The following is a 22005-nucleotide window of genomic DNA, read 5'->3' as shown; positions in this document are numbered from 1 at the left end:
AAAAAAGTTGCAAGTTGCTTTATTAATTGTAAGTTCTGAATAATGAACAATCATCTTACCAGAAGTGTTTTGTACAGAGAAAAGAAAACCCACTTGGCATACAAATTCTCCTTTTAATTCTTTGCGGTTATCTGAATTCGAATAGGGGAACTATGTATTACGAAAACTGCAGAAACTGGAAATCAGTAAAGCCCATTTTGCTGATGAATAGTCATTTTGTTCTCAATGAGTAAAAAATAAATTGTAACTTTCATATTCATAGTGGGTTCTAGCAAAGTTTGTGAAAATATATTATATTATATTATATATTGTATAGGTATATGCATATGATGATGAGAACGCAATTGAGATATGGAACTTCAGACTTCTAAATTTGTATATTGAACAATCAATCTAACGTGTGAACATATGTATTATATGTAAAAGCAAGCACACGTTTTATGTGCAAATATGTATGTTTGTATACATATATATTATATATTTTCTTAACTACATTCATAAATTCTCATGTGCATGCGCTCTTACACATAGTATTGTATAATATTTATAAGTTGTACATGCGGTTTCTAGTGTAAGTACGTACATACATATTATATAATATGCAGTTTTTATTTATGCTCATTAGCGAAAATTCTTTAAATTATAAGTATCATAAATACTATATGTCCATGTGAATGCATAGCTAAATTCTAAATTACAAATTTTCAAATAGTTTGATAAGTAGTAAATATGGAATATATCGTACTTAATGTATCTTATAATAAGAAATCACAGTTGGAACACTGGCCTAGCATGCTATATTTCAAATTATTGCATATTTATCATAGTGATCTATATAGGAATTTTTAGATATAAATTATCTTCAATTACATTTTACAAACAAATAAATATATTAATGTTTTCAAACGAATTTGTAGTTTAATATCAAAAATGGAATGAATGAAACAGCAAGAGAGGAAATTATTGGTCGTCACTTAGTCAAAAGTCATGTAGCTCAAAACCTTCTGGCCTTTGGTCAAGTATCTTCTATTGATTCTTCACTGATTGTGAGGTTTTAGTACAGGTTATTAATACTTGAGGGTAAAAAACAAAGTTTCAAAGAGTTGCTAACAAACGCTTCGGCTGTAACTTATTTATAGATTAGAATCAAATGTGAGGACTCTCAGAAACAACAAGTTCAAAGAAAAATATCAAACTAAAACCTAGACTTAGGTGGAATACATTAACACAACAGTGCTGATACGTAACCGTCGCATCGTTACCGTTTTCTATTCCTTGGCAATGCCTCACTCATAATAAACGGAGTTAGCCTAATTCTATCATTACAAGCAAATCGAACTTTAAACTATTGGATTCAATATCAGATCCCTTTCATACCGTGGCATTAAACTGTGCATCGCTGATTTTAATGCTGAAAATGGCAATAATAACATAAATTTGGACTCTTTCACGAACTGACAAGTATAAAAATGGTGGCAAATTGGTTGACACAGAAACTACTATTTAGTAGGGGAATTCAAATTAATACACAAAAAATCACAAATATACTTTGAAGTCCCCGATGGATTTTATTCTAAGCATTGTTATCATTTTGTTGATCCAAGGCTCCTAATTGATTTCAGAACGAATCCTGGTACATATGTAAACAGCGGTCGTATAGGACTTATTCGGTAAGATAAAATTGTGACGTATTTGTAAACCATGATTTTTGAAAGTAAATTAGGCTGTGGTTATGCAAGCGGACATTTGTTCAGCGAAAACGAAATGTTTTTACTATGTTTATCGAGTTTTGCTATAGTTTAGTTTCAGCATTGCTTTTCTTTCCTTATGGCGACACTAATTGTATATACCCGTATACTAGTCACAAAACAAGTAAAAGTGAATAACAAAAAATTCAGTATTAACCGCGCGGTAAGCGAATATGCAAAAAATGTTGTATTTTGATCAGAAGATCACAGATCTCCCTCCTCGTGTTCGGTGCAATAACAATTGCCCAGTGTTAATGAAATAAAATTTAAGCATGGCACGGCCTTATTCGTAAGAGCAAGCATAGTCACTCTTGTTCCGCAAAAACGTGCAAATTCAACTTAATTACATTTTTTGTGAATGAATTTAACAGGTCAGGCGAAGAAGATTTTGCTTTAGGATATTTGAAACTGTTTGTAAGAATCTGGTTAGACATGGAACAGCAATTCACTGCCGGGCGCAAAACAAAATATTTTCTCTGGGGCAAATGTGTAGAAGAGACCCCGAAAGGGAAGCCCTACTTTACCATGAGAAAATGGCAAGTGTTCAGGTAATCACATATAAGCACATCAATCAAAAAAAAACCTATTAAGCAGACTCAACTGAAAAGTGTGGGTATTCTTTGATGATTTCAACGAGATTTCTGGTATCCGCTATTCAATTAATCCATCTCAAGAGAATATGAAATCTTCCTTGGAACACCATAAACGGAGAAAGTACACACTAAAATTGAGTGATGATTCATTTGAAGTGGTTGGTATAAAAAGGCGTAAGGTAAACTCCGCTACTGAGATGTTGAAATTTCTAAAGTCGAAGAACAAAATGAGCAAGTTCGTCATTAGCAGTTGATGGCATTAGAGCGCGAAAAACTATAAACGGATGTTCTGGACAAATTTGTTTTTATTATTTTTAGTATTAAAAACTGTATCTCATTTTTTGTTTTGTGCTTCTGTTTTCAGTTTTACACAAGTCTGTATATACACTGTAAATGTATAAATGACTACAACTTCTAAGAAGCAAATCACGTTGTCAAATTATTACGCATGTGTACACCAACGGAATCGTTATAGGGTCATCAGCCCTATTACACGGCAGTTTACATATTACTTCCATCATCAAAAGTTTATTCAAGGCTTAAAAGGATATCCTCAGTATTTCTAATATTGTATAGGCTAGTATTATATTTGACATGTTTTTTTAATACTTACATACATTATAATATAAAAAAGTATATAATTAAGGATTTTAAACTTTGCTGTTAAAATCCTAAAAGCATGTTCCATATGAGTTCCAGTTGAACGCATGCATCATATGTAGTAATTAAATTATCTTTGTGGACAGCTGAGATTAGCATTTTACCTATCTATGGAGTCATGATAGATATCGGGTAGGTAGAATGACAATTTTAAATTTACTTGACTAGCCATGTTCGCTTAAAATATGTGGCTGTTCTTCCAGACATTCACATCATGACAACTTACTGGATAACCGGGGAATACATCCAGGAGACGAAGTTTACTATCACAATTTACGTAGGTATATAAATATAAATTTGCATAATTGGTATAAACCATTTAAGTGAGTGGCTGTTCGGAAGTACATGCATTAAATCTCAATTTTATTTCGCTTTTCAAACAACAACAAACGGTATCAACGATTTTAAAAAATATTTTGTGTGCTGTTCTCCTGGACATATTGAAACGATCGCAGAGTCGTCGAAACGTTATGTTGGTGTTTATTCTATTATATAATAATCTCAAACTTTGAAAATAACTCTTTTAAATTATATATATTATTCGCGAACTTATTTAACTATGTTTATAATAAATTTATTCGCTATTTTTTTATCCGAAAACGCAATTATTTATTGCACATAGTCAAAAAAAGTATCACTCAACTCAATAGCAAAGTTTCGTATTGAAATATGTTGTAAACCTTTACATTTTAGTAGGCCGAAAAATTTAAAAATTGATTGGTGAAGCCCATGATAAAAACATAGTAAGATAGAACCGTATTCTCAGTTCGTCGACTATAACTCAATTTTTGGAGTTTGCCAGCATTATAAGGTCTTTCACATTGGTATATGAGATAACCATTTTCGATTTTTCATAAAAACCCTTTCATTGTGTTTGGCAACAATAGCAATCAACGGCACTATTCGTTGGTTCATTTCACACCGTGGCATTTCCCCATATGACCCAACTATTCAAATTTGTATAGTACGCTAAAACAGCGCACTGTAGGCAAAATAAGCTAAATAAAACTGTTTGATGAAGTCAGAAAATGGCGTAAACTGAGCCCAAGTATAATAAAATAAATTAAATTATGAGTAATTGTTAAAATTATAATTGTAAGCTCATGTACATATGGCAATGCTTCTTTCATCAATCTGTATTCAACCCTGCGTGGCTTCTCCGCGCTTTTATGTAAACTAGTAGTTAAGTTACTGCGAATAAACCAACACCATCGGTTCATTGCGACTAAAATAAACCAACAAATGGTTATGGGCCCAGTCCATCGCGATCGGTGTTAATAATTGCTTGGGGACTAGAAAACGTCCGTGTGAAAAAATTCGAAGTGACTAAAAAATTAAAAGTTTGAAAAAATTAAAAGTGACTAAAACTTAATTTGTGCTACATATATTTTTGTAAATTTTGCAAAGCAAAATGAGTGTCGTCCACCAAATTGAGAAGCTTGGTGAAGACAATTACGACGTGTGGTGCATGACCATGCGCAGTGTGCTGATAACGGCTGATTTGTGGCAAGTGATCACCGAGGCAAAGCCTGTGGCAGCAAATGATGCAGAATCCGCGAAGTGGGACACGGCAGTCCAAAAGGCGTTAGCGTGCCTTATATTAAACATAAAACCGACGCAGTTGATGCACATAAAAGCGTGTACAACTGCAGCCGACGCATGGAAAAAATTGCGTGAGGTCCATTTGCCAACGAGACCAGTGCGAAAAGTACAGCTTTACCAAAAGCTCCTACGGGTAAGGATGCAGGAAGGAGATGACGTAACACAGTACGTCAAAACATTTGTCGATATAGTAGACAAATTGGCTGAGTTGGATATTAAAATAAGTGATGAACTCAAAGTAATTATGCTTTTGTCAAGCCTACCAAATTCCTTTGAAAATTTTGTTGTTGCTATTGAAACACGCGATAGTTTGCCGCTATTCGAAACGGTAAAATTTAAATTGCTAGAAGAAGGGGTGCGAAAGGCAGACATGTATGAACGCGAAAGTTCGGTCGCTTCGGTATATGCACATACGCCAGCGCCCACGCCAGCGCAAACGCAAACGCCAACGCAGCAAAGCAGGCTTCGAAAAGCAAACGGTTCTTATAACGAATGTGAAAAACGGAACAGTAAGCAACAATTCAGGGGCAAGTGTTTTTATTGTAACAGGGTAGGGCATCGCGCAAGTGAGTGTCGCAAGAAAGCGACAGCGCAAGTTGAACATTCCAGAAAAATAGAACAGTCAAATTGTTTGATGCATGTGAGTGTCGCGAAAATAAGAAAACATACCTGGTGTATCGATAGTGGCGCAACGATGCATATGTGTTGTAACAAAGACTTATTCGCATCATTTAGTGAAAAATATACTTCAGTTAAATTGGCAGCTGATAAATATGTCGAATCACCCGGTATAGGTACGGTTATATTAAAGACAAATAATGCAAAAGTCGAAATGCATGACGTTTTGTATGTGCCTTCGCTGCAAATGAATTTCGTGTCGGTCAGTAAAGCAGCACAAAAAGAAAATTTTATTACATTTAGTGATAAAGAAGCGCAAATAAAAAACAAATACGGCAAAATAGTGTTACGGGCAGCGCAGGAACGAAATTTGTATTTGTATACAAATCACTTAGAAAATAGTGCGGTTCACATGTTAAGTGATTTAACAAACGTAAAAAAATGGCATACTCGTTTTGGCCACTTAAATTTTCAAAGTTTAAAACTATTAAGTAAAAAACAACTTGTACAAGGTATGGACATAGAGAGTGTGCCTGTGGATATTAACTGTGACACGTGCAATCAGGCAAAAATCTGTGCGTTACCATTTCCTACCATAGGAAAGCGTGTAACAAAAAGTGTACTTGAACTTGTGCATAGTGATGTTTGTGGACCAATGAATGTAAAATCAATAGGCGGAAATCGCTATTTCGTCACATTTATTGATGACTATTCACGAAAAATTTACGTTTATTTTATGCGTGCCAAGAGTGAAGTGTTCGAAAAATTTAAACTTTTCAAAAGCTATGTTGAACTGCAAACGGGCCAAAAAATAAAATGTTTGCGTAGTGATAATGGCACCGAATATATGAACAATAACTTTAAAATTTTTTTGAACAATTGTGGAATAAAGAAACAAAATACTGTTCCGTACACACCTCAGCAAAACGGTGTTGCTGAACGCGCAAATCGAACCATAGTAGAAATGGCTAAAAGTTTACTAATTCATGCTAAACTGGAAGAGTTTTTATGGGCTGAAGCCGTGCTTACAGCCGCATATATACGCAACAGGTGTCCAACAAAGGTATTAAATCAGTGCACACCTTTCGAAATGTGGAAGGGTCGCAAAGCGTCGGTGAAGCATCTTCGAGTTTTTGGTTCACGTGTGTTTGCCCTAGACAAAAACAGAACGGGCAAATTCAATGCTAAGGGAAAGGAGTATATTTTCGTAGGCTACTCCATTGCAGCAAAAGCTTATCGCTTGTACGATCGAGAAAAACGTCTAGTGATAGAGCGCAGGGATGTCAAATTTGTTGAAGGTGAGTTCGAAAATACAACTACTAAAAAATGCAACATATTAGACAGAAATGATGATTTCGTGACAAACATTATTCGTCTTGAGTCACAAACGCCTTCAGAAGAGCAAACAACATCCATTCAAGATACACCCGATGATGAGCTGAGTGTTGAGACACATAACGAGTACGGCGACTCCGACGAAGAGAGGGAGGAGTTTGCTAGCGCGAACGATGATGATCAAAACAATGTTGGTCGACGTGGTCCAGGGCGACCTAAAATATTGCGTAAGGGTACACTAGGGAGACCCAAAAAGGTGTACAATATGCTAAATAATCTAAACTGTGCAGATGACATAGAGACACCACAAACATTAGCAGAAGCATTGCAGAGCCAATATTCGAATAATTGGCAAGAGTCGATGCAGTCGGAGTACAACGCACTTCTAGCAAACGACACGTGGGATTTAGTCGACCTACCTGCCGGGGAAAAAGCAATTGGTTCGAAATGGGTATTTCGAATCAAGAGAAACAAGGATGGTGAAATCGAAAGATTTAAGTCTAGATTGGTCGCGAAAGGTTGCGGGCAACAATTAGGTGTAAACTACTGGGAAACATTCTCTCCTGTTATACGCTATGAAACCATCCGAATGCTGTTCGCTATAGCTGCAGAAAAACAGTTATACATGCACCAGATTGACATCTCTAACGCATATTTGAACAGCAGACTAGTTGAAGACGTCTACATGAAGCAACCACAAAATTTTGTCAGTGCGGTACATCCTAATAAGGTTCTTAAGCTAAACAAAGCCATTTATGGGCTTAAGCAATCTGGCCGCGCGTGGAACAGCACTCTAGATGAAGTTTTGCAAAGCATAGGCTTCAAAAGGTGCAAACTCGAGGCGTGTCTATACGTTAAGTTCAGTCAGCAGCAAAGCAGCTACATCGCAGTTTACGTCGACGATTTGATAATCATCTCACCAAGCGAAAACGAAATCAGCGCGATTAAGAAGAAGATATCATCCAAATTTGAAATGCACGATGGCGGTCCTATCTCGTATTTCCTTGGGTTAGAAATACAACGAGACAGCAAACGAGGTTCTGTGTCACTATGCCAGAAAACGTATATCAGAAACCTTTTAGACACATATGGCATGCAAAACTGTCGAGCTGTTGCAACACCGCTCGATCCCGGTTTCCATGTTGGTTGTAATGATGATAGCTGTGTTAAGGTAAATGTTACGCAATATCAATCATTAATTGGTTCTCTCATCTATTTAGCAATTTTGAGTCGACCTGACATTTTGCACGCAGTTAGCAAATTGTCGCAGCGCAACACAAATCCACACGCTGAGCACGAGGCTGCAGCGAAACACATCTTACGATACCTATCCGGTACTATAAATCTGAACATCGTTTATTGCAAAACAGGCGAACCAGCGCGAGGTTTCGCAGACGCCGATTGGGCAAATGATCAGCTGGATAGAAAATCCTACTCTGGCTACGCTTTCTTTCTTGGAGGCAGCGCGTTTTCCTGGTCTTCAGCAAAGCAAAGTGTTGTTGCATTGAGCAGCACAGAAGCAGAATACGTTGCCCTCTCCGTAGCCGCAAAAGAAGCGGTGTACCTACGCAGATTGTTAGCTGAAATAAGATGGTCACAAGAAGAGCCAATGGTCATCTATGGCGACAACATAAGTGCACAGCATATTTCTACAAATCCTGTTCACCATAAACGTACAAAGCACATAGACATTAAGTATCATTTTATAAGAGAAAAAGTTGCAAATAACGAAATTGAATTAAAATATGTTTCCACAAATAAAAATGTTGCAGATGTATTAACTAAGAACTTATGTAAACAAAAGCATTGTTGCTTCGTAAAATTACTTGGTTTAAATTAAAATGTACCTAAAAAGTTATGTAAACAAAAGCATTGCAGACTACTTGATTCGAATTGAAATGTATTTTTAGTTCACGTACATATTAGCTTAAGAAGAAGTGTTAAAATTATAATTGTAAGCTCATGTACATCTGGCAATGCTTCTTTCATCAATCTGTATTCAACCCTGCGTGGCTTCTCCGCGCTTTTATGTAAACTAGTAGTTAAGTTACTGCGAATAAACCAACACCATCGGTTCATTGCGGCTAAAATAAACCAACAGTAATGTATACGATATTTTAGTTTGCAATAAAACAATCTACCCACATTTTATCAATCGTACGTAAAAAATTAGAAGTCATGCGAGGTTTTTTTTTAAGTAAGGTGAATTTTCAAATTCGACTTTCGATTGGATTTCAGCGAAGTTTGTCCCACATTGCTGAATTTTGACCAAAAATAACATCACATGAGCATTGCTCAGGAATTGTTGAAGGACGTCAACGATGATCCATATTTGCTTTAAAGGGTCATAACTGGTGACAAATCATGGGTATATGGTCATGAAATCGAAAAAAAGCCCAATCGTCCGAATGGAAGAGTCCATGAGAGCCAAGAGTCGATAGCAGAAAATCACTGAACACGCAAAACACTTGTCTTATTTATGCGTCTCACAAACAAACTAAACATGCTAAAACCGTGAACATACATATCTTCTAGACGAGAGTATATATCTATACTAATATTATAAAGAGGAAAACTTTGTTTGTTTGTTTGTTTGTTTGTAACGAATAGGCTCAAAAACTACTGGACCGATTTTAAAAATTCTTTCACCATTCGAAAACTACATTATCCACGAGTAACATGGATTACATTTTATTTTGGAAAAAAATAGGGTTCCGTAAGATATTTCGATTTTTCGGACACAAACTGAAAAAAATCTTATATACAAAATAAAGTCAACTTTTTGTGTGTGTTCGCTAACCGGCCGTGTCTACACCGAATTAAACCAAACTTCCACACATTGTTAAGAAGGTATTGAAGATGGTTTCCGTATAGTTTGGATACCTATTGGTGGATAGGGCTCGAGATATAGGTCAAAACGTGGACCCGGGTAACCTTCGGATGTGTATGTACAATATGGGTATCAAATGGAAGCTGTTGGTGAATGCTTTAGTACAGAGTATTTTTCATGCCGCTCCGTGACTGGGGTCTCGAGACATAGGTCAAAACGTGGACCCGGGTAACCTTCGGATGTGTATGTACAATATGGGTATCAAATGGAAGCTGTTGGTGAATGCTTTAGTTCAGAGTATTTCCATCCGCTCCGTGACTAGGGTCTCGAGATAGAGACCAAAACGTGGACCCTAGAATGTGTTTGTACAATATGGATATCAAATGAAAGCTGTTGATAAGTGCTTTAATACGGGGTAATTTTCATACCTATTGATGACTAGGGTCTGGAAATATATGCCAAAACGTGGACCCGCCGTGTCTTTGAACCGAATTAAACCAAACTTACACACATTGTTAAGTAGGTATTGAAGATGATTTCCGTATAGTTTGAATACCTATTGGTAGATAGGGTCTCGAGATATAGATCAAAACGTGGACCCGGGTAACCTTCGGACGTGTATGTACAATATGGGTATCAAATGGAAGCTATTAGTGAATGCTTTAGTTCAGAGTATTTTTCATGCCGCTCCGTGACTAGGGTCTCGAGATAGAGACCAAAACGTGGAGCCTAGAATGTGTTTGTACAATATGGATATCAAATTGAAGCTGTTGGTGAATGCCTTAGTACAGAGTATTTTTCATGCCGCTACGTGACTGGGGTCTCGAGATATAGGTCAAAACGTGGACCCGGGTAACCTTTGGTTGTGTATCTACAATATGGTGAACGTGCACAGACTACATGACTCCGTACTTTAGTTGGGAAAGAAGGCATGAAGTCTGTCCATAGAACTTTTTACATTTATACAGACGGCTCTAAAACTTCAGATGGAGTGGGAGCGGGTATTTACTGCTCAAAACTAGGGATAATGCAGGCTATCAAGCTGCCAGACCACAGCAGTATTTTCCAAGCGGAACTTTTTGCTGTGGGGAAAGCGGCGGAGCTAGCCTACACTAGAACAAGAAAGAACTCAACAATTAATATATCCGTGGACAGTCAAGCAGCAATAAAAGCAATAAGCTCATATTGTATTAACTCCAAAAATGTTCGACGGAGCAGCGAGGCCATAGAAAGGCTAGCCGCAAACAGTAGGCTGCATATCTATTGGGTACCTGGTCACAAAGGCATTATGGGGAACGAAATAGTAGATGAGATAGCAAAAAGTGCTGTTGGACTACATGAAAATGCGAGTGGAACCTAGGTGGACTAATCTGACCACATGCAAAACAGCAAAAGTCATGTGTAGAACTAACGAAAAAAACTGACTCAATTCGTACTTACGCTCTCGCGAAAGGACTGCAGAACTATCATAGGTATGCTTACAGGTCATAATCTATTGGCTGCACATGCGTACAAGATAGGGACTGCTAACACGGACAAATGCAGGAAATGCAGGAAATGCAGAGAGGATGTTAAGAAAATTTTAGAACACCTTCCATGCGTTTGCCGGCATTATTAAAAACGCGTTTAAAATGCCTGGGAGCCCCATTGTTTGAGGGTCTGGAGGACGTCTCAAAAGCGGATCTCCCAGCGCTGCTTAGATTAGCCAACAGCGCTGACATCCTGCATGATGTCTACTTTCGGTATTCATAGAGGTCGGTCTCCATCTGGTATCGCTAGAGACGAAAAGGTCTATGCGACCTTTAGCTTAGCTTGTATGTATATATATACATATATAAAGGGTCCGCCATATAGTATAACTTTACGGAATTAAAAATGCTATAAAAAAGAAACTACTCAATATTTTACCAAATTGTATTTTTTATTTTGAAGTACAATCCTTCCGGTGAATGATGGAACACAACTGCATCAGCTGCCAAACCAATTGGACTTTGTACGGCGTCATACCAAGGTCTTTACGCAAAATTCGTCTCAATGATGTCTCCGAAATGTCCAATTGTTGAGAACGACGGTGAACTGATGTTCCTGGTGATTCACGAACACTCTCGGCCACAGCAGCAATATTTTCGGGTGTACGCACGGTTTTTGGTCGGTCACGCGTTGGTTTGTCAATAAGCAACCCAGTTTCTCTTACTTTTTTCGCAAAGTAACGCACATACGCTTCATTCAGTGCTTTTCTTCTTCCCATTGTCGTACGTAATTTTCGTACACATTCTGCAAAATTACCATGATTTTCAAAGTAATGTCGCAATATTTCCCAGCGTTCTTTGAGCGTATACACAACCGTTCAGCGGAAGAATAAAACTAATTTTCTGTCAAATCAGATGACAGCTAAGTGTTACCATTCTTCACATAATACCTAGTTCAAATCCGTAACGATAGATGGCGGGCCCAGTATATATAATTGACGCGTACACCCTTTTTGGGTGTTTGGTCGAGCTCCTCCTCCTATTTGTGGTGTGCGTCTTAATGTTGTTCCACAAATGGGGGGACTACAGTTTGTAGCTGACTCCGAACGGCAGATATTTTCATGAGGAGCAGAAATACACTCGGAGGTTTGCCATTGCCTGCCGAAGGGCGACCGCTATTAGAAAAATGTTTTTCTTAATTTTGGTGTTTCACCGAGACTCGAACCAACGTTCTCTCTGTGAACTCCGAATGGTTATTACGCACCAACCCATTCGGCTGCAGCGGCCGCCGAGAGTACCAACATAAAAAAAACTAACCGAAAGTCGAATTTACGTAGCCACCGAAATTTGAAAATTCACCTTACTTCTTGAACAAACCTCGTATGATATGGTATACCGCTGACCGCTTGTATGTATTTATTGCTCAGATAATTCTTTAAATTCTTCATTAATAACCTGAACTGTGATTGCAAAACAAAATAAGAATAGATGGAAAATATTATATATCAACGAAGTTCCATCCAATACTCTTCAATACAATAATGGACCAAATAATAAAAGAAGTCAAGTCATTAGATGGGTATCGTCTTAATAACATGAGCATACCAATTTTATGTAATGCAGATGATGCCATATTAATTGCGGACTCTGAAGACAATTTGCAAAGATTACTACATAAGTTTGTAGTTACAACCAAACAGTTTAATATTGAGGTCTCCAGAGAAAAAAACAAAAAAGTTTAGTACAATAGTTGCCAAGAATGCGATCAGATGCCAACTTGAAATAGAAAGGACGATAATAGAGCAAGTTATGAAATTTAAATACCTGGGGATATAAATATCTAGTGACCGCGACATTATTAAGGAAGTCAGAGAGAAATGTATGCAGGGCGCAAGTATTGCAGGTTGCATTAGGGATTTTGTATGGTGGAACAAATATATGACCACTGAAAGCAAGACGCGTATATACAAGACTGTAGTAAGACCAATCCTGACCTATGGAGCCGAAGCACGAGCTGAAAACGCAAAAACAAAATAGCTACTGCGTACAGCTGAAATGTAAGTTTTACGATCCATCGTAGGAAAAACACGTCTTGACTGCATTAGAAACGAGGTCATTCGTGACGAAACTGGCGTAAATGACGTAGTGAAGTTTATAAGAACAAGAAGACAAGCTTGGAATGATCACGTTTCTAGAGCTAGATGGCACGAAAGCTGGATTTCGACATCAGCGGAATGACAATAACATTTCGTCATTTTGAATTTTAATAATACTTTTTAATTTATAACTATGTAATTGTGTGTAGAAAAACAGGTGAAAACCTATAATAAAAGAATAAGAAGAAGAAAATAATTCTTTAATGTAGAGTAGTGTTATCATAGATAACTTGTAAGCGGTTCCCGGGTTTGAAATTCCGTTATTATGTTACGTGATGGAAAAGCATAATGAGCCTTTTGGATGGCTTCTTATCTTCTTGAGGGTACTGCTGGCGGTATGGTTCGTCTTATGCATGTAGTGTGACAATACGTTGCGCACAACTTATGCCGAAGGTCATTGCGCGCATGACGTACACAAGGACCTATTGCTGGCTTTGTTTTACCATAAGAATCGTTGTGTATGCATGTCCTCCGCTCGGATGTTCAATCTGTGAAATACTTCGGGGATTTCGAAGTCCACCACCAAGCCAAACTTAATATAACAGCGGTAAGCAGAAAGTCATTTAAACACACTCCGAGAGATTTTATTGCTGCATCTCAAACGAGTTTATTTTATTGGCAAGTACTAAGTGAGTTAGGAATGATTTCATTCACAAATAATATATTAAATACAAATAGTTAAGTAAATTCTACGTATAATCGTGCAGGGTTGAACAAATCCAAACATATTTTAAGAATACCAAAAGATAAACATATTTAAAAAAAAAACAAAAGATAAACATATGTATTTTAAGAATAACAAAAAATAAACATATTTTAAGAAAAACAAGAGATAAACATGTTTTTCCTAAACAGCAAAAAAGAAACTAATATATAGGGTGGGCCATGTAAAATTTGCTTTTTGAATCGGCTATAAAAAAAAACTAATCAATATTTTTTCAAACTTTTTTTTTATTTTGAACATTGAACATTTTCATTTATGAATGAAAAATAATATCGTTCAAATGACTGCTACGACGGGCTTTACAGTAGGCCATTCGATCAACCCAATGTTTAAGCACATTTTCGATTGTTTGGGCTCCAATTTCATGAATGACAACTTCGATTTCGTGTTTTAAAGCATCAATCGTCTCTAGATGGTTGGCATAGCATTTTTCCTTAACGGCTCCCCACAAAAAATAGTCCAACGCGCTTAAATCACAGCTCCGAGGCGGCCAATTGATATCGGAATTCACAAACGGTAGCCAAAAGTTCGAGTGTAACTTTGGCAGTGTGACAAGTTGCACCGTCGTGTTGAAACCAAATGTCGTCCATGTCATCCTATTCAATTTTTGGAAACAAAAACTCGTTGAGCATGTCACGGTAACGCTCGCCATTTACTGCAACCGCGGAAGAAGAAGAAGACTCACCACTTTGGAAATAGGTTTTCAATATTTCCCAATTTTGTTCAAGAGTATAGCGTCCCATTACGTAAATGTCAAACCTTTAAGTAAATTATGAACACATTTGACATTTCATTTGTGTTACCATTCTCAAAAAAATAGGTGGTTCAAAAAGCAAACGCTATATGGCCCACCCTGTACCAGTACTGTACCTAAAACAGTAAGATGAGGTATAAGTATAAATACGACTGTCAAACATGTTGGCAGTCAGTTCAGTATTAAGATAGTGTTAAGAACTACCCTAAAATTAAGTTCATAAAAATAAATTTTTATATTTTTCCAAAGACACGCAAGTCTTTAACTATCTTCCAAGTCTTTAACTGGCGATCCTGCCAGGAATATCATATACATTGATGCTCCAGTGAGCGGACCAAAAAAAATAGTCATCCTTGTCGCAGCAAGGGCATACATACATAATCCTTCATAATAAAGGACAAAATCTTGTGTAAAAAAATAAAGGCTGTAAGGAAAATAAGTGAAAATACAGTGAACAAAGAAATAAAAAATTTAGTGATAGAAAAACTATTCGTGTTTCTTCCATTAAAAAAATAAAAACAGTGATCTAATTCTCATAGAAAGAAGCAGATGAGAAAATCTTTGGAGAAACATAATAAACTTAATACACGAAGAAATTTGGATACCATTGACGTTATGGAATAAATCGACGTGAACACCATGATTCAGCAGATGGCAAATTTGCAAGTAATGCTCCAGAGTATCCAAGCAGAAAATACAACATTAAGAGCCCGGATAGATCAAATCCAAGTGAAACCAGCGATGATTCCACAAACAGTAGAACGATTGGAACCAGTCAACATAACTTATACCAATCCAACCGATGTCAACCGGGATGTTTTTAAAGCACTACCGGTATTTGACGGCAACATTTCCAAATTCCACTTATGGATGGAATTAGTAATGATAGGGATCCCAACAGATACGTAGTAGCTCTATCAATTATAGAAACTAAAATACAAGGTGCAGCAGCTGACGTGTTGACCAACCATAACACAATCTTTAATTTTGTTGCAATCAGGAATAGATTGGAATATGCCTATGCTGATCAACGACCTTTATATGTGTTGCAGGACGAGATGAAGAGACTCACACAAGGTAAGAAGCGGTAAGAGTGTTTAAGGATGGAATGAATAACTCATATATTCGTTCCACCCTATACGGAAATCCTATAAGGGATTTAGAGCATGCATTTGCAGTAGCCCGTACCATAGAGCACGATGACGAACATCGAAAGTTATGTCTACGCTATGCACAACAGAGCATTCATTCAACCAACAATAAACACTACTATGAGAAACAACATCACCAAAGACGTCCCATGTATCAGCAGAAATACAACTATAACCAGCCGCCATCACAATTACCAAAACCAGAACCCATGGACACAACGTCTGGAAACACATCATTCAAGCAACCAACTCAGCATCAAACCATTACTACGACATGAATAGAAACAATACAAATTGGAAAAGACCACGAGGTAACAGTGGCCAGTCCACCAATCAATACCAACAACCAAAACTCATGTGGAACAACAACTTAACATCCGAAGAAGACAACTCTAGCACAATTGTAGAGACAGGTAGACAAAATCATTTAATAATTAGGTATTTAAACTAATAAACGGGTTGCCCACTATAGTAATGAATGATGGGAAAGTAAATTATAGATACAGATGCAACCCATAACTAGGTTCAGAAAACTTTAAAATTTAATATAATGCATGGTAATTCTATAATTGATACGAAATAAACTATTAAGTTTATGAATGAAGATTTAGATTTTTTTGAGGTAGATAAGATAAATGGATTTGATTTGATACTAGGATGGAACGGAATAGAGAAATTGAATGTGGTTATACATTTGAACTAGATGGCATTGGAGGTGTTAAGAAAGTCGGAAATTAGGTAAAAAAATATGCAAATTACACTATAGGGATAGACACGTATAGAGCAGAAATCGATAGGTTAATGAAGGACAATAATGTCATAGGACCGTTACCCTTCACAACAAGGATTGAAGCTAGCATACGGACAGATACAAAGGAGCCTATCTGGACCAAACAATATACAAGTAATATAAATGACGTAGAATTTGTAAATAAGGAAATTGACAAATTATTGAAAGAGGGAATAATACGAAAAAGCTACAACCCATACAATTCACCCATGCTAACCGTACATAAGAAAGGTATAGATGAGAGCGGAAACCCCAAAAGACGTGTGGTTATAGATTTTAGATTTAATTAAATTTAAAAAAAATAAAATAAATAATTGGCGCGTACACTTCTGTTAGGTGTTTGGCCGAGCTCCTCCTCCTATTTGTGGTGTGCGTCTTGATGTTGTTCCACAAATGGAGGGACCTACAGTTTCAAGCCGACTCCGAACGGCAGATATTTTTATGAGGAGCTTTTTCATGGCAGAAATACACTCGGAGGTTTGCCATTGCCTGCCGAGGGGCGACCGCTATTAGAAAAATGTTTTTATTAATTATGCTTTCACCGAGATTCGAACCAACGACCTCTCTGTGAATTCCGAATGGTAATCACGCACCAACCCATTCGGCTACGGCGGCCGCCAAACGGCCATAGAAGCCATAAATAAACTGAAAAACTGCTTAAAGGAGCAGGTGGAATTATATCAGCCAAATTATGAGAAAGCTTTTGAGCTCACTACAAACGTCTCCAATATAGCCATTGGAGCTGTATTGAGTCAAAATAAAAATCCAATTTATTTTTTATCACGAAAACTCAGTACCACAGAACAAAATTATAGTACCAACGCTATTATATGGTCGCTACAAAAATTACGAAATTACATATACGGCAAGCCGACTTAACCATATATACCGACCATCAATCGCTTACTTACGTCATATCGTATAGGAATCCGAATCATAAACTAAGGAGATGGAATAAAAAATAGTTTAAAAAAACTAAAAAACACGCTTTTATTGCTAATCGAACTAAAAAGAAAATAAATTTTAATGACAAAGAGACCTATAATGAAGTAATAGCATATCGAACGATCAGTCATAGTCAACTACCTCAGAACAGAATTATAACAAAAATTAAGATACAAATAGAATAATTCAAATTAGAATTAAAAGCGTGGGGTGCATTTTGCTTCACTTTCATAACCTTCTGTACATAGGTAGTTGCCAATAGAATGATTGTAATATTTACTATATCAAGCATCCCACGCTTTTAACTCTAATTTGAATTATTCTATTTGTACCTTAATTTTTGTTATAATTCTGTTCTGAGGTAGTTGACTATGACTGATCGTTCGATATGCTATTACTTCATTATAGGTCTCTTTGTCATTAAAATTTATTTTCTACTTTTTAGTTCGATTAGCAAAAAAGCGTGTTTTTTAGTTTCTTTAAACTATTTTTTGTTTATTATGAATGAAAATTATTGTTATCATTGCAGTCAGTGAATAAATGATTCGATATATTCGTGTTATATTTAATTCCTTTCTTATCGACTGTGAGTCTAAAGCTATGCAGTTATCGGCCGTGATAAAGAAGTAATCGGGATGAAGAACTTATTTCGTGGAGGGAGCTTGAGAAACTGATTTACAAGAATAAAAAAAGATTTTTCATTTTACAACCAAATTCACCTTACTTTTTGCTCACAGGTAAAAAAAAGAAAATATTAATCCTGGCAATCCTAATAAGGATAATGGAAAACTTTTATCGAATTATTGCATTGTCATCGGTCCTTGATAGGTGTGCAAAATTTCAAGTCGATCAGATTTTTAGAAGCCAGTGAAAATTAAACTCAAAGATTCCGTTACATGCATACATACATACATACATACACACATACATACATACATACATACATACATACATACAACCCGACCTAATAAAAGTGTGTTAAAAATATTATCGAAGATTATGGAGCAAAAGTCGTGTATAAACCAGGCGCACAGAATGTTATAGCTGACGCCTTATCACGACAAATAATTATCACATCTTCTATAGGTACTGTACACTCATCTGACCGCCAACCGCAAAATGCGTACGGTATCCAAATAGAATTGATACCAAACGCACAAAAGAATGAGACAAGTTCGCGTATCATATTTCAAAGTAAAATATGTCAAACAATAACCTTTACTGACGAAAATTATCTGATATCCGAATTAAAAAGGTTTTTGCAGCCGAAAAAAATTGCAGCAATACATACAACAGATGAGGATTTATTTAGATACGGACAAATTATAAAAAACACGTTCACAGATATAAAATTCGTATATACACCAAATAAACTCGAAGACATAACACAACCAGATAGACAGTTAGAATTAGTTAAACAAACACACGAGCGAGCACACAGTGGATACAAAAATAATGTAAATAATGTTGTATTGTATGTATTAGAACAATACTATTGGCCGAACATAAAACAACAATGCAAAGCATAAGTGGTAAAAAGTGCACAGCTTGTCTTTACGGCAAATACGAACGGAATCCCACAAGAGAACCATTAAAAGAATCAGACGTACCATCACAACCAGGGGAATACATACATTTAGATATTTATTTTAATAAACACAAAACATATTTAGTAGCAATAGATAAATTCTCAAAATACATACCTATCAGACAATTAAACTCAAAAACCGAAATGGACAAAAGAGTAGAAGAAATTCTTATCAACAATTTTCCGAACTGTAAACGACTCATGACAGATAACGAAAGTTTTCTGAATACACCAATGTTAAAACAAATGTGTATAAAATACAATATCAACAAAATACAGACACCAATAAATAGATCAAAGGCAAACGGTCAGGTAGAATGAACGCACTATTCCATATCAGAGTTGGCAAGAATAGTAAAACTAAAGAATTCAACATCAGCAACCGAGGAGCTATTTGTAGCTGTAAAGGAATTGTACAACACAACCCATACCGTCACAGAAAAAAAAACCAAAAAACCATTTTAACCTAATAACATACAGCAAGGAAGACATGGTAAACAAATTAAAAGACGCATAGGAGAAAACATTACAACGTCTAAACCAGGGAACTAGACACCGAACTTTCAAATCAGGAGACCGGATATTGGTGTTAAGGACTAACATCAGAAGTAAAAGCGACAGTCGTTACAAAAAGTACGTAGTGCAGGAAGATCGTGAGGACTCGATTTTGACTAAGGAGGGAAAAGTTATTCACAAAGACAACGGAAAAAATTACACAGTTACAGAAGACGACAATGAATTACTTGATATTACTAGCCATGTTCATCATAATCGCAATTCAAGCAGAAGAAGGCATCTAAATAATAACCATAACTAACAAGAAATATACTCTAACTAGAACCGACGACGCATATTTATTTGACGAATTCACATTTTTATTCTACGTAACTAACACCGCGTTACACACATTTTGTCCTATGAACCAAATATACTTTTTCGGAAAGGGGATAAAAAATAAAAATACACGTGTATCGGCGATTTTCATGTACACGTCACAATTTTTTTTTTGTATTTTATAACTTTAAACGAGCAATTCTTGTATGCATATCTGTATAGCCACACGATCTTAGGATTAGCTTAACGGATTTGAATGAAATTGGGCACACAGATAGTGTATTACATTTCTAGACTTTTCACCTAGGTGTTGCCACTGACAATGTTTCACAGGGTTGCCACCTGTTCGACATAAAAAAAAAAATTGCATGAGATATGCCGATGTGGGTATCAAAACAAAGGTATTTCCCTCCGCATTACAATAGAGATATAAAACCCCGAATTTTTTTATTAATTTTATTATATTAAAATTAAAAATTGTTACATTAAAAATTTTAATGCTTTTAAAGAAACTTAGGCCTTTTATTTTTGCGTATGTAAGCATTTGTGTCAGTATCGCGACAAATAGACCAACAGTATTCGCCAAGCATATGCGTAATGTCTTGTCCTTTAAAGCGCTTTTCAATAGCCGCAATGTCCTGATGGAACCTTTCGCCTAGTTCATCGCTACAAGCTCCTAAATCACCAGGGAAACAATCTAAATGATGGAAATGGATCTTTAGCGACATTAATATGCCCATTTCGCCATATGCCGAAATCATTTCTGCAACAATATTTTTATAATTGTCAGCTCGTTTGTTGTCAAGAAACTGCTCAATAACGGCAACTGTGCCTTTCCATGCACGTTGTTCAAAATTCATAACTTGCAACTATTTTTTTTATCTGCGGACTACTGAAAACACCTTAAATTATACACATCATTAAAAAAATAAAATTACTAAAAGCCTTCGTAAAAAAAATACCTGCATTCTCTTTGCGCCGCTCAGTTTTGGAAAAATATTACGCAAACTTGCAATCGCCTCGCCCTCACGATCCAGTTTTTTAACAAAATTTGATACGACACCAAGCTTAAGGTGTAGTGATGGCAAAATGATTTGAGATGGCTGCACTAATAGTAGATTTTCTATACTTTCTACGCCTACTTTGTAGCATGTTCGCGGCTTCCACTTAAATTCAGTGTAATGCTAATCTCTTTTGCGACCTTCCCCTGTACACAAAAAGCACTGGTGGATTGGAAATCCACGCTTAACACCCATGAGTAATCCGACCACTTTTAGATCGCAGCATATTTTCCAATTATGCTCTTGGTAGTTCATCAGCTGTAATATTAATTTCATGCCTTCGTATGTTTCTTTTTTTAGAAAAAAAACAATTCAAGAAAATCTGAGAATTGATAAAAAAAATTTTAACATAATAAAAACATTTCCACGAGTCTGCCTGCAGAAATTCAGCGCGATTGGATTACGGAAAAAGGGTTAAAAATTGATCCAAAGTTTTTCACACTGGCGGACTACGAGCTCTATATTTTATACATAAAAAAAAATTCTGACGTGTACATGAAAATCGCCGATACACGTGTTATTTTTTCTCCCCTTTCCGAAAAAGTATATTTGGTTCATAGGACAGAAAAAAAGTTCGTTTTTGTAACGCAGTGTAATTGACAAAAAATTACCACATCATACGAACAAATATTTAATAAGAACTAAAAATCCTAACATTGCTATTTACAAATATCCTATCATAAATAATCATTGTAGACTATTTAAATTCACACCACTTAGAACTAAGCAGGTAAAAATTTTCACCGATAAGGAAATTGCCCTTTGCAATAATATTTACACTATAATGAAAACTGTAAAAATTATTGAGGTAAGAACAAGGAACAAACATTAATGCGGTATAAATCCGGACGATTTAATATAGGAAGAGGAGAGTTAAGGAATGATTTCCTTCACAAATAATAAATTAATCATGCAAGGCTGAACAATTCCAAACACATTTTAAGAATAACAAAAGATAAACATATTTTAAGAAAAATAAGTGGTTTTTTCTAAACAGCAAACAAAGAAACTAATATACAAGTCGTGTACCTAGAACAGTGAGATGGCGTATAAGTATAAATACGACTGTCAAATATGTTGGCAGTCAGTTCAGTATTAACCCTAGAACACACACCCGGGTACAAATGTATCCACTTCAACTTTGAAC

The 22005-nt window shown here is 36.1% G+C and overlaps 1 protein-coding gene across 7 annotated transcripts in view; it reads right to left on the bottom strand.

Moving 5' to 3' along the window:
• LOC129240267 (IQ and AAA domain-containing protein 1-like) overlaps positions 1-22005 on the bottom strand; it is a 157893-nt gene that overhangs the window by 58517 nt on the left and 77371 nt on the right. For 2 of the 7 annotated variants that reach the window (XR_008582054.1, XR_008582057.1), the window contains one exon: positions 60-175. The exons of 3 other annotated variants lie outside the window; for them this stretch is intronic. The gene's annotated coding sequence lies outside the window, so the exon portion shown is untranslated. Of the gene's footprint in view, positions 1-59; positions 269-22005 lie in introns of those variants that run through there. 2 more of the 7 variants (XR_008582055.1, XM_054875958.1) reach the window with 2 other exon arrangements.

This window comes from Anastrepha obliqua, chromosome 3 (genome assembly GCF_027943255.1).
Source record: "Anastrepha obliqua isolate idAnaObli1 chromosome 3, idAnaObli1_1.0, whole genome shotgun sequence".
NCBI classification, from domain to species: Eukaryota; Metazoa; Arthropoda; class Insecta; order Diptera; family Tephritidae; genus Anastrepha; species Anastrepha obliqua.
Note: the sequence above shows the minus strand (reverse complement) of the source record. Positions and strands in the feature narration are given on the sequence as shown.